The following is a 14,559-nucleotide window of genomic DNA, read 5'->3' as shown; positions in this document are numbered from 1 at the left end:
CCAAAGACCTGCCAAACTGGTGTTTCTAAAAGTGAATTCAAAGGCGCTGTAGAATGACTGTATAGCCTAATAAGGCATTTTTGTTTTAATTATTATTTAATTCTAAGTAAAAAAAAAAATACTGTATATTACATTTTATACAGCCAAATGCTACATTTATAGGCATGTTGTTGTCTCACCCTGACCATAGTAAGCTGTTTATTCTCTATGTTGGTTGTGGCGTGATAGTGACTAGGGTGGGTCATCTAGATTTTTTGTATGTCTGTGTTGGCCTGATATGGTTCCCAATCAGAGACAGCTGTTAATTGTTGTCTCTGATTGGGGATCGTATTTAGGTAGCCATTTCCACATTTGATTTTGTGGGATCTTGCCTGGGTGCATAAAAGTAGCTGAACGTTTCGTTCGTTCGTTGTTTGTTTGTTGTTTTGTTCAGTGAGTTTCGGTCTATTAAAATTATGTGGAACTCTACGCACGCTGCGCCTTGGTCTACTCATTACGACGAGCGTGACAGAAGATCCCACCACCAATGGACCAAGAAGCATGTTGAAGAGGAACAGGGATCCTGGGTCTGGGATATCCTGCGCCGGCTCTACGTACTGTATCGCCAGTACGCCTTCAAAGCCCAGTGCGTCCTGTGCCAGCGCCCCACACGTATCAAGCTAAAGTGAGCATCCAGCCAGGACGCATTGTGCCAGTTCTACGCTCCAGGTCTCCAGTGCGCCTCCACAGTCCAGTACGTCCTGTGCCTCCTCTCCACACTCGCCCTGAGGTGCGTGTCATCAGCCCGGTGCCACTTATACCGGTCCCACGCATCAGGTTTCCAGTGCACCTCTACAGTCAAGTAAGTCCTGTGCCTCCTCTCCACACTCGCCCAGAGCTTCCGGCGACAGTTCCCAGTCCAGAGCTTCTGGCGACAGTTCCCAGTCCAGAGCTTCCGGCGACAGTTCCCAGTCCAGAGCATCCGGCGACAGTTCCCAGTCCAGAGCATCCGGCGACAGTTCCCAGTCCAGAGCTTCCGACGACAGTTCCCAGACCAGAGCGTCCGGCGACCGTTTCCAGTACAGAGCTTCCGGGGACGGTTTCCAGTCCGGATCCTCCAACGACGGTTTCCAGTCTGAAACCTCCAGCGACGGTCCCCAGTCCGGAACCTCCAGCGACGGTCTCCAGCGACGGTCCCCAGTCCGGGGTCTCCAGCGACGGTCCCCAGTCCGGGGTCTCCAGCGACGGTCCCCAGTCCGGGGTCTCCAGCGACGGTCCCCAGTCCGGGGTCTCTAGCGACGAGCTGCAGTTCAGAGCCTCCGGCAATGATCCACGGTCCGGTTCCACAAAAGCGGAGGGATCAGTGTAAGGGGGGTGGGTGCGTCCAGAACCGGAGCCGCCACCGAGGGTAGATGCCCACCCGGACTCTCCCCTATAGGTTCAGATTTGAGGCCGGGAATCCGCACTTTTGGGGGTGGGGGTGGTGGCGGTTCTTTGTCACGCCCTGACCTTAGATATCTCTGCTTTTCTATATATTTTGGTTAGGTCAGGGCGTGACTAGGGTGGGTACACTAGCTTTTGTGTGTCTAGGGGTTTTTGTTTGCCTTATATGGTTCCCAATCAGAGACAGCTGTTTTTCGTTGTCTCTGATTTGGGATCATATTTAGGTAGCCATTTCCTCATTTGTGTTTGTGAGATCTTGTCTACATTTAGTTGCCTGAGTGCACAATAGTAGCTTCACGTTTTGTTTGTTGGTGGTTTGTTGTTTTGTTCAGTGAGTTTCGATTTATTAAAATTATGTGGAACTCTACGCACGCTGCGCCTTGGTCTACTCATTATGACGAGCGTGACAGTTGTTGAACTGCTGTTGTTAGAATGCTGAGTTCTCCTGCCAGCCTGTAGCGTATCACAAATGCTTCATAATTGATTTCTTAAATTATGGCCTTGAAATAATAATAATATAGCCTAAATAATTCATATTCATTCCTTTTTGGGCTACCTGGCTTGCTCCTGACTGATTTAGAGATAGTATGTTGCTTAATTACGGCGCTCCCTCACTTTTTGAAAATTGAGAATACACCAGGCTGCATGGAAGAATCTTCAGTACCAGTCAAAAGTTTGGACACACCTACTCATTCAATGTTTTTTTAAATGTTACTATTTTCTACACTGTGAAGACATCAAAACTATGAAATACACTTGGAATAAAGTAGTAACCGAAAAAGTGTTAAACAAATCAAAATGTGGACTTGGTCTTTTATCAAATCTTCTGTATACCACTCCTACCTTGTCGCAACATGGCTGATTGGCTCAAACACATTAAGAAGGAAAGAAATTCCACAAATTAACTTTAACAAGGCACACCTGTTACATTAAATCCATTCCAATGAAGCTGGTTGAGAGACTGCCAAGAGTGAGTGTGCAAAGCTGTCATCAAACCAAAGGGTGGATACTTTGAAGAATCTCAAATAATGGGATAAAGGTAGAGACTCAGAGCTACAAAACTATATATCATACACTACAGTTGAGGAACAATGGAAAAGTAATATTCCTTGAAAGGTAATAAACTTGTTAACGCACTTTTGGAAAAACGTTTTGGTGCTACTTTTGGAGAGACCTTATTTGTCTAAACCCATCATTCACGCTCTCTTAAGCTTTCGCCGTACCCTTTAAGGGTTGATCCAAATGTACTAACAGCAGTCAGGCACCCAAGCTAACTTGCTAGCTACTTACAGACATCTAAGTGAGATATAACAGCTCACTGAACTTTACTCGCACTAGCAGAGCTGGTTAGGCTGTTATGTTATCCAGACCGTTGGTGACTGCAACTATGCTTTCATATTGTCCGTTTGTAAATTCAGAGCGCACACCGGACTCTCTGGACAATTTAGTAGGGTTGATCCGAACATTCTGACCTCACAACGGCAGGCAGTCAAGCACCCGAGCTAACTGGCCAACATTGGCTAGCTACTTCCAGACACATGATGAGAGAACACCCCAATCTGACCATTTCACTCGCCTAGCAGAGCTGGTTAGGCTGTTTTCATATTATCCAGAGCATTGGTGACTGTAACTGTGCTGCTGGTATCAATTTAATCATGCTTTTTTGCTGAAGTTTACTGACAACGGCCATATTCAATGGGTGTTGAGCGTTTGTAAATTCATCAGTTATTCTGCACTCTCTGGTACACTCAGACGAGTAGATGGAAATCAAAGACGATGGCCAGACTGACTTTACGAACGCACCCGAAATGGTTCCTTGCATAGGGGAGTCTTTTGTTCTGACATAGGTAAACAATGAACCAGAATCACAACTCATGATGTTAATACCCTGCTTGAATCTGCAGGTAACTAACCAACCAGGTTGAATGTTAGGTAGCTAACATTTGGCTATAGCTAGCTAAGCAAATGGCTCTGAGATACAAATAATACGGTCATACACATAACGTTAACTAGCAAGCCAGCCACCTAATGTCAGCTAGCTAGGTAAACAATGAACCAGAATCATAACTCATGATGTAGCTACTCTGCATTAATCCCTCTCTTTCTGTGAAAATTAGAAAAGTGTAATATGTGAAAATGTAGCTAGCTAGACGATCTTATCAGTATACATCATTTGTGTTTGCATGCATCTCCTGTTGGATGCCATGGTTGCCCTTAGTTTGAAGATGTAATCCGGATGTAATCTCCGTCCTCCAGAAACTCCGTCCTCAAAACTCTCCGTCCTCAAAACTCAGTCCTCCAGAAAGTGGAGGGAAAAACACAATCCTTTTTAAAAAAGCCTCTCCAGACAGCATTGCTTAGACATACTGACCATCTCAAATAGACAGAAGAGTGCTATTTGGCAGACCAATCCCAACTCATCTCTCGGCATGTATAGCCAACTCATTATCTCAGCCAATCATGGCTAGTGGGATGGTTGCTGACTTCGTTTTGCTGTCTTTTTCTGTGGCTAAACCAACTAGGCTCGTACTTCAAAATGGTCGTGAGATTTTTGGTTCCAATAGCCGTGTCTTTGTGAGACGCAGAGTAGGTGAACGGATGATCTCCGCCTGTGTGGTTTCCCCCATGAAGCATGGAGGAGCTGTGATGATGTGGGGGTGCTTTGCTGGTGATACTGTCTGATTATTTTGAATTCAAGGCTGTAACGGTATTCGTCGTCGGAAGAAGAGGAATCATTGGACCAAAGCGCAGCATCGTAAGTGTTCATGCTTGTTTATTTACAACTGAACACTATAACAAAAATAAACAAGAGAATACCCGAAACAATCCTGTAAGGTGAAAACACTAAACAGAAAGTAACTACCCACAAAAACCCTGTGGGGAAAAAGCTACCTAAGTATGGTTCCCAATCAGAGACAACAATAGACAGCTGTCACAGTGACATCATGAACATTCTATTGAAATGGTTACTTGCAAACTGGAGTCTTTTGTTTAGACATGTAGTTAGCTGGCTAAACAATGAACCAAAATCATAACTCATAACGTTACTATCCTGCATGAATCTGCAGTTAGCTAAACCAACCAGGTTCAATGTTAGCTAGCTAACTAGGCTAAAACTAGCAATGCAAATGAAATTGAGAAATGAATGATATTACTACACATATCATACAGGTAACGTTAGCCAGCGATCCAGCCAGCTAACGTTAGCTAGCTACCTAACAGTACACTTTAACTTGAAATGAAAATGTCTTTCTGACAAAATTAGAAATGTGTTATATCTGAAAATCTAGCTAGCTAGACTCTTACCTGTATAAATGGATGGACGCTTCTCCCTCTCTGCCATGGTTCCCTTAGTATGAAGATGTAATCCGGAGACAGGTGTTTTATACAACAGTGTGTGTTCTCTTTTGACTAACTCTGCATTAGCAATCAAAGGCCATAATTTTCTCCATCTCCTTAACTTTCATGCTCTAATTCCACCAGGCCTTCCACTGATTTCAAAACCCGGTCCTCCAGAAACTGGAGAGCAACACTTTGATATCTTTCAAAATAAGCTGCATTAGAAAGGATCATCTACAAATATTGACCAGTTCATTTTATAGACAGAAGCATGCTACATGGCAGACCAATCCGACCCAATCAGACCAATCATCTCTCGGCATGTCACGCCTATCCATTATCTCAGCCATTCATGGCTAGCGGGAAGGTTCCTGCCTTTTTCCATGGCTAAACCAACTAGGCTTGTAATTTAACAATTATATTCATATATACAGATGGCATACACGTATGTTAGGGCACATGAATGTTCACATGTTCCAGAAGGCATTTCAGCCAAAAAACTAATTTGGATAAAAAATAAGTTCAAGTACAAATGATTCTCCTGTGTAGACATAACGCGTGACATTTGCCTAGTTTGTGGAAAGGTGAGACTCTCACGTAAACTCACAAGTGGATTGTTTTGCTCTAGGACGCCGCCGACACTCCTCACAAGACTTGTCTGAAGGTTCCCCGGTACCAGTTGAAAACATTTATTGAAGTATATAAGGAGACTGTTTAGTCTCAAAAATGATTGGTTAAATAGAACATATGTTTCCTGATCTTTCTTATATCTCTTAGATAAAGGACAGACACTTCAGAACAAACTTCCTTTAGATGTTTTGGGGGGAACTATCTGTTTGTTGTTCCATGTAGAGAGTTTGTAATTCAATGTGTTTGTAAGGGCTAATAGCAGTAAGGCCAAATACACATCTTCATCAAAAATGTTTATACTTAAGGGGTCTTAAAATTCTAAATCAAAATGCAAAATGATCCTTGGTATGACCTTCTTAAAACAATTACAAATAGCTTTGTAGACGCCCCCCCCCCTCCGCCTCTCGTGTGGGTTTAATCGACCTCAGGAGGAATACCGTCCCATTCTGGTGATTTACTTTTATTCATACCCTCCAGCCCTTTTATGAGTTCATTGAGAGAGATGTGGGCTACCAGTGAGGTGGCTTCCTCTGTTGAGTGAAGATGAGTTTTTAATTATTTCTAGAAAGGACTTAGTCTGGCTTGGTGTGGGTTTGCAATTAGAGGTGTACCGTTCTTTATAGAAGTGTGATAAACTTTTAATGATTAACTTGGGTTGTGATAATACTTCCCCTGTTTGATTCAGTAGTTCCTATATCAGCTAATTGATCATTACTGCATAACTTGTTGGCCAGTAAAATTGGATGATTACCATGGAAGTAATGGTTGAGTCTAACTCGATGGATGGAAAAGTATGCTTTCTGTCTTATCAATAAATTAAGTTCTGTCTTGACTTTGGAAAGAGTAATAGCTACCGAGTCTGAGAAGAGTGTTTGTTGAGAATGCTCAAAGACTGTTAACAACATTTCCAAATCTGATATTGTGATTTATTCAACCCAGATGCAAATGCAGTTGCATTATTTTTAATAAAACCTTTGGTGGCATCCCATAGAATCCGGGGGTCATTGACTGAATTTTTAGTGATTATTATGAATTCAAATTGATCACAGCATATAGGATTTTGTAGTAATTAAACTTTGAAACATCTTGTGGCTCTTTTAGGAGATCCTGAAATTTGATGTTGGCTGTCATAGGCGTGGTGGTCCGACAAAATCATATACTACTTGTCCAAAAGTATGTGGGCAACCCTTCAAGTTAGTGGATTCTGCTATTTCAGCTGTTGTTGACAGGTGTATAAAATTGAACACACAGCCGGTCAACTGTAAGTGCTGCTATTGTGAAATGGAAACGTCTAGGAACAACAACGGCTCAGCCGCGAAGTGGTAGGCCACATAATCTCACAGAATGGGATCGCCAAGTCCTGAAGTGCGTAACGCATAAAAACCGTCTGTCCTCAGTTGCAACACTCACTACCAAGTTCCAAACTGTCTCTAGAAGCAACATCAGCACAATAAATGTTAATCGGGAGCTTCATGAATTGGGTTTCCATGGCCGAGCAGCCACACACAAGCCTAAGATCACCATGCTCAATGCCAAGCGTCGGCTGGAGTGGTGTAAAGCTTGGAGCCATTGCCCTCTGAGGCAGTGAAGTGATCTGGAGTGATGAATCACGATCACCATCTGGCAGTCCGACAGAAGAATCTGGGTTTGACGGATGCCAAGAGAATTCTACCTGCCTGAATGCATAGTGTCAACTGTACAATTTGGTGGAGGAGGAATAATGGTCTGTGGCTGTTTTTTATGGTTTGGTCTAGGCCCCTTAGTTGGAAGGGGAATTTTAACGCTACATCATACAATGACATTCTAGACATTTCTGTGCTTCCAACTTTGTGACAACAGTTTGGGGAAGGCCCTTTCCTGTTTCAGAATGACAATGCCCCTGTGCACAAAGCGAGGTATATGACTGCCCTTCACAGAGCCCTGACCCCATCGAACTGTGAGCCAGGCCTCATCGCCCAACATCAGTGCCCACCTCACTAATTCTCTTGTGGCTGAATGGAAGAAAGTCCCCGCAGCAATGTTCCAGCATCTAGTGGAAAGCCTTCCCAGAAGTGTAGAGGCTGTTTTAACAGCAGGGGGACCAATTCCATGATTTTGGAAATAATTGTTCAACGAGCAGGTGTACACATACTTTTGAACAGTTAGTATATGTCGAATTTCAATTTTCTTGACTACAGAAAAGAGAGGTGTAGATAATAGTATGAAATAAATGTGAGAATGATTTATGCCAGTTTGAGTAGAAAATGTACTCTTTTGCTTTAGGATTATGTACTCGCCGGGCATCAATGAGGTTGTAATCAGAGTATATTGGAGAGCCTTGGATGCATGTGGATTGTAGTTGGTTTTATTAGATTTGTCCCGGATATCCAAAATGGCATTCATGTCTGTTCCAATAACCAGATGGAATTCAGTTAATAAAAAAAATATATGCTGTTCAGAGAATCAAAAAATATCATATGAATTTGGAACGTACACATTGTTATAGGCAATTTTCTTTCCATTATGGATACATTTAAGGAAAGTGATTCTGCCTTTTTGGTCTTCGCCTTTACCCAAGATGTTAATTTTGAGTTCTTATGTATCATTATGATTCCACATTTAGTTTTGTTTGGGGCTGAGGAAAAAAAGCCAGTTTGTACAAATGGTTCTCTATTCTATGTGGGTCCTTTTGGAGCAGGTGTGTTTCTTGAAACATTGCTATTTCAACATGGATTCTTGCCAGGATATGGAAAATTAAATAGGACAGTTTAGACTTTAGAAATTCTAAGAGAGAATAACTAGCTGTCACGGATTCCACGGTACGGTACTGCTGCTCATTCCATTCACCAGCTCCGGAGGTCTACGTCACCGGCTTTCTAGGCGTCACTGAACTGGATTCATTACCACCAACCTCGAACTGTCTTGTCTCATTACGCACACCTGGTTCCCATTCACCCTGATTAGAATGTTATATACGTGCCCTCTGTTCCCCATTGCCCTTGTCGGTTATTGTTCCCATTGTAACGATCTTCTTCATCTGAGGAACAGGAATATGAAAGATCGGACCAAACTGCAGCGTGGTACGTGTCCATGATAGTTTATTATAACAGAACACGAGAAAATACAAAATAACATAGTGAAATAATGAAAATCGAAACAGTTCTGTATGGTGAAACACAGACACAGAAAACAACTACCCACAAACACAGGTGGGGACAGGCTACCTAAGTATGGTTCTCAATCAGAGACAACGATAGACAGCTGCCTCTGATTGGGAACCATACCAGGCCAAACACAGAAATACAAAACATAGAACAAAACGTAGAATGCCCACCCCAAATCACGCCCTGACCAAACCAAAATAGAGACATAAAAAAGGAACTAAGGTCAGGAAGTGACACCCATGTCCGTTGGTCTTGTGAGTACCTGTGCTTTGTTGTGGCGGTTTTCATGCTACATGTATTGTGCACTTGGTATTTTGGGTCTCGTCCCGTGTAATTATTAGAGGTTAAATCTCGCTCTTTTGTTTGGGTTACATCCCTGTGTATTTTATAGACGTGTATTTTTCAATAAATGTATTTTTGGGTGGAGTAATAAAACACCCCCTGTTACGTATTCCTGCGCCTGTCTCCGATCATTCTACAACGTGACAATAGCATTGCCATTGTAAAAATATATATATATATATGATTTATTAATGTTATCTTTAGTGTTAATAATCCCATGGATGTGAAACAAAGCAGAAACCCAACCATTTGAAAGGAAGAAATAAAGTAGGCTAAACAGTCAAAGGATGGCTGTAGGAGCTCTTCATCCATCATCCTCATTACTATTACCAATATGGTCTAAACTACTGTAAAGATGTACCCTCAATTTGAATTAAGCATTTACTGTATGTCCTCTATACTAAAAAATAAATAAGAGGGTATGTGCAAGAAATGCAGTCTTATCTTCACAATAATGAATCACGGACTCAAGGCCAAGTCCTACCTGGGAAATAACTTCCGCAGCATAATCGGAGGGTTACAGCCATAAAAAAAGGAATTGTGTGGTAGCCCATAAGGGACTGGCCATCTATCCTAAGCCCATAGGCATGCTGTAGCCCCACAAGGACTCCACCCCATTCTGTATGGCACTTCAATATATTGTTCATTAATTAGCATGTCAACATTGTTTAAATGTCCTGGACCATAAGCAATATAAAATTGCTCATTATAATAAAATAATAATTATGAAGTCCAATGTTCAGTAACAATAAGTGTTCATTTTACCCAGTTGAGGGGGTGTCATCAGACTTATGCTGAAGGCAGCTACACAGCCATAGGCCAGGCTGCGTGATTGTGCGTGGATAGCAGTGGCGATTTTAGCATGTAAATCTTGGTGGGGCAAACTCCCCCAAAAATGTTTAGATGCATGCCAGAAAAGTCACTACACAACACTAAACAATACATTTGTTGCACTATAATGGTGACAAACTGATTACCACTGGCAATCAGCGGAGCCATGTCTGCCAGCGAAACAGATAATTCGGCCTCATTTACTGCCTTTAAAAAAATCATACTGTAGCTGACTTGCTTAACACCTCTTAAGGATCTGCCCCCCTTTTTTTTATTGCTTAAAATGACATACCCAAATCTAACAGCCTGTAGCTCAGGACCTGAAGAAAGGATATGCATGTGTGTGATACCATTTGAAAGGAAACACCTTGACGTTTGTGAAAATGTGTAATGAATGGTACACAATAGATCTGGTAAAAGATAATACAAAGAAAAAAACAACAGTTTCGTATTTTTTTTGTACCATCTTTGAAATGCAAGAGAAAGGCCATAATGTATTATTCCAGCCCATGTGCAATTTAGATTTTGGCCATTCGATGGCAGCAGTGTATGTGCAAAGTTTTAGACTGATACAATGAACCATTGCATATCTGTTCAAAATGTTGTATTAAGACTGCCCAAATGTGCCTAATTTGTTTTAATAACTTCAAGTTCAAAACGTTGCACTCTCAAACAATATCATGGTATTATTTCACTGTAATAGCTACTGTAAATTGGACAGTTCAGTTAGATTAACAAGAATTTATGCTTTCTGCCCATATCAGATATGTCTATGTCCTGGGAAATGTTCATGTTACTTACAACCTCAAACTAATCACATTATCCTACGTTAGCTTAACTGTCCCATGGGCGGGATACCTATCCTGTAGAGCAGGTATTCCCAAACTGGGGTGCAATGCCGTCGGGGGTACGCCAAATAAAAATGTGATTCACCTTTCTTTTTTTAAACGGGGCTATTCATTTGGTTATTTTCTCGCCTGAGTAGCCTCATTTCACTGCCAAAAATAAAATTAAACAATGTCAAATACAGGTAGCCTAGTCAAATAATTAACATCCAATCACATTAACCATTACTCTCTCACGGGAATTCCACTAACGGCCCGCATTTAGCCAACCGTAGCTGCTGCTAATTTCGTTTGCTAGAAAATGGATAAATGGTAAAAAAAAAAAATAAAATAAGGCCTGCGTCCATAGACAGATACCAGCTCTACTGGAAGTACTGCTACTATCAGAAGTACTGGACCTGTCGACGACAAGTTGTTCTGCTTACACGAGCACATCCAATGCTATTATCAGTAATTCTACATTTGCTGTTCACTTATATTGGGAGTAGTGCCTTAACTCAGCCACAGTGTGTTATATGTGCAAAAGTACTATCTCACAACTCGATGAAACCTTCACTCTTGCGCAGAAATTTAGAAACAAAACATGCCAATTTGAAAAATAGATAGCATAAATAAGGGACTAGAAACTTCTTATACGCTGAGTGGCTAGGACAGGCAAGCCCAATACTATTGTGGAGGACTTAATTCTTCATGCTGCCTTGGATATGGCTGGGACAATGCTGGGGGAAAAGACCAAAAAAACTATACAGACAATGCCCTTAAAACAACATTAATTCACGACGCGTCAGTGACATGGCAGGAGATGCTTTGAAACAATTACGAAGGCATACAAGCCAGTGACTTCTATGCATTACAGCTGGATGAGTCAACAGACGTGGTGGGCCTGGCACAGCTCCTGGTATATGTCTGTTACGTCATGGGGGGGTCAATTAAGGAAGACATACTCTTCTGGAAACCAGGACAACAGGAGAGGATATTTTTAAAGTACTGGACAGCTTTGTGTTGGTAACTGTACTGATGGCGCAAAAGCCATGACAGGGAGACACAGGGGAGTGGTAGCACGCGTGCAAGCAGTTGCTCCCGACACCACTTGGGTACAGGGAATGCCTGACAGCTTGAAAGACGTTTTGGACATCTGTTGAACACTACAGTGAAAATGGTTAACTTTGTTAAAGCAAGGCGCCTGAGCTCTCGTGTATTTTCTGCACTATGCAATGATATGGGGAGCGACCATGTAACGCTTTTACAACATACAGAAGTCCGCTGGGTATCAAGGGGCAAAGTATTGACACGTTTTTTTTAATTGAGAGACAAGCTTAAAGTTTTCTTTACTGACCATAATTTTCACTTGTCTGACCGTTTGCATGATGAGATTCTCACATGACTAGCCTGTCTGGGTGATGTGTTTTCTCGCCTGAATGATCTGAATCTAGGATTACAGGGACTCTCCGCAACTATATTCAATGTGCTGGACAAAATTAAGGCTATGATTAAGTCGGAGCTCTTCTCTGTCTGCATTAACAAGGACAACACACAGTTCTTTCCATCACTTTACGATTTTTTTGTGTGCAAAAAGTTTACGGACAACATAATTTATCTTCATATGACAAGGATTGAAAAGGATTTGTCAGTATATTGTCAACTTGAATCATGATGATGACTGTTAGCTAAGATTTTGAAAGTATGATGTTGACACGATCAGTCCAATCAAAGCTACGGTACATATAACGTGATTTGGCAATTTTATCTGTGGCCAATGAACTTGAGCCTTCTTGGATGGGCATTTCCAATGTAACTCTATGGCAGCACCCAAGGGGCTTGAATTCCCGAGCTGTCCCATAGATTTTGCGGTGAAGTAGTGTCCCCATGAGTGACAGAACACTGAGCCAATCATGGTGCAACAAGAGAACATTATCAATCTCTACGCTTCGTAGTTTCTGCTGGCTGCCCACCACCACAGAAAGCACTGAGCTAGGCTCAAACACCTGCATTTTGGAGCTGCCTTACTTAAGAAAGCACTTTTTTATGTGACCTGTAATAATGTCAAAATAACATTCAAAACAGGCAACAACAAAAAACTATTCTGCCCTGAATGACTGGTCGTTACTGGTGGAGAGCATACCTAAATATTAAGGCAGTCAAATTGGGGTTAGCCTAGATCTGTTGGCTTGTCCACTTGTGTGTTGGGCTTGAAGTGATTCTCGAAGTCGTGAGCCTCCCTGGAAAACGTGTTGTATTCTGTAAGGTCAAGATGAGTTTTGCCAGGTGGATGAAGCTGCATATCCGGTTTAGCTTGAGTAGCTGGGATCTCTCCTCGTTTCAGTAGTTCGGCACTAAGATCTGGGTAGACACTGATCCTCTTCTCCACATAGGTCAGAGCACCTGATTCCCCTGCGAGGCGAACAATTTGTAGTTTTACATATGTACAATCATACATCGAGAACCGTTCCGGAGAGGACCCGTGCAGTGCGCAATGCTTATCAGTGGTATGGGACCCAGCTTCTCCTGCCCAAACAGTTCATAGAAAAGGAAGTTGGGTGTCCCGCTTCCACACCAGTGTCCCGCACATTTCATTTACGGGAATGATTTTCGAGTGATTCAGTTTTCTTTTTTAGGAGATTGATTTACCCTTCTAGCTTAGTTCCCGCTGTTTCCAGGTGATGGCGTCGCCCCTCTGTCACATTGGCTGCTTTCTCCAAACTTTCCACTTTAGTTGAGTAGGTATCTACTTTAGAAGTGAGCAGTGCCAGAAATTATCAGTTTTAATTTCAAGTCGATGACAGGTATTTCCTCACAAAAAAGTTACCGGATAGTAGTGGCCAACTCTTTCTGTTGTCGGGTGTTGAGAGCCGCCATGTTCCCACAGGTGAACTGTGAACGGACAGAATATGCCAGCTGCTGGAGCGAAATATACCTGCTATTGTTCCTTGTAATACAGTGAACGTCCCACACCTTAATGTGATATTATGTTGACAATAATTTGAAAATAAATACGTTGATTCATAGTTATTTTGCAAAAGAAACTGTTATATAAATATTCATACACATAGCTCATATAAACAAAGACATTCCGTCGTAAGAACACATACACCCAGCCAGAAGACTGACCCCCTCTTCCTTATATAAACACACATCTCATCTCCCTCTAACTGGCCGGTCCCAAGAGCAAAGAACTTTTGCTGTGCACCAATGGGGCCCGCTCTGGCTAGAGCAAGGCCCGCCTCCAACCCTCCGACCAGTCAAGAAGACCGAAACGACAAGACTCCACCTACTTTATTCTATGTATAAAAATGTGTGTAACCATTGTATAGGCCTCTTTTTCACCTGGCTCCTTGCCGAGTTATGTGAACTAGGTCCGTGCACGTAAAACTGCGGGACAAGATATCTCTGACTCATTAAAACTGTCTTTCGTTACAACTGAAATCCACTCTGTCCAGCGTCCGTGATTTGGTCTCAACTCTCCAGTATTTGAACACTAACAGAATTGGTAGCAGAGGTTGGTTGTTCTTGAATTCGATCTATTATAAGTTAGTGTGAGAGGACGAGACTGATCACGGCTAAAAATCAGACGGAAGAGTGACTTCCCCAGCCATTCATCTTGCCTCAGGAAATCTGATCGGAGCGCTCTATATAAAGGTGAGCAGAGCCCGTTATATCGAAATCTGCATATTGTATTATAGTCTAAACCAAATTTTGATCAGAAAGTACTGGGCGTGAGTATGAATCGGTGCCCAAATTTTTTACATAAGAACCTAAGACATTGACCTGTTAGATCTACCCCCCCCTTTTTTGAAAATTCTGTTAAAAATCGCGCAACTTTTCAGCGTCCTGCTACTCATGCCAGGAATATAGTATATGCATATGATTAGTATGTGTGGATAGAAAACACTCTGAAGTTTATAAAACTGGTTAAATCACGGCTGTGACTATAACAGAGCGTGTGTTTCATTGAAAAACGCAAGAAAAACTGCTCTCTGAAAGCAAAAAATAATTTCCATAAGTCACTT

The sequence above is a fragment of the Oncorhynchus mykiss genome, chromosome 19 (assembly GCF_057628025.1).
Source record: "Oncorhynchus mykiss isolate SJ-2025 chromosome 19, ASM5762802v1, whole genome shotgun sequence".
Lineage (NCBI taxonomy): Eukaryota > Metazoa > Chordata > Actinopteri > Salmoniformes > Salmonidae > Oncorhynchus > Oncorhynchus mykiss.
The sequence above is the reverse complement of the archived record's forward strand: the minus strand, read 5'-3'. Positions refer to the sequence as shown.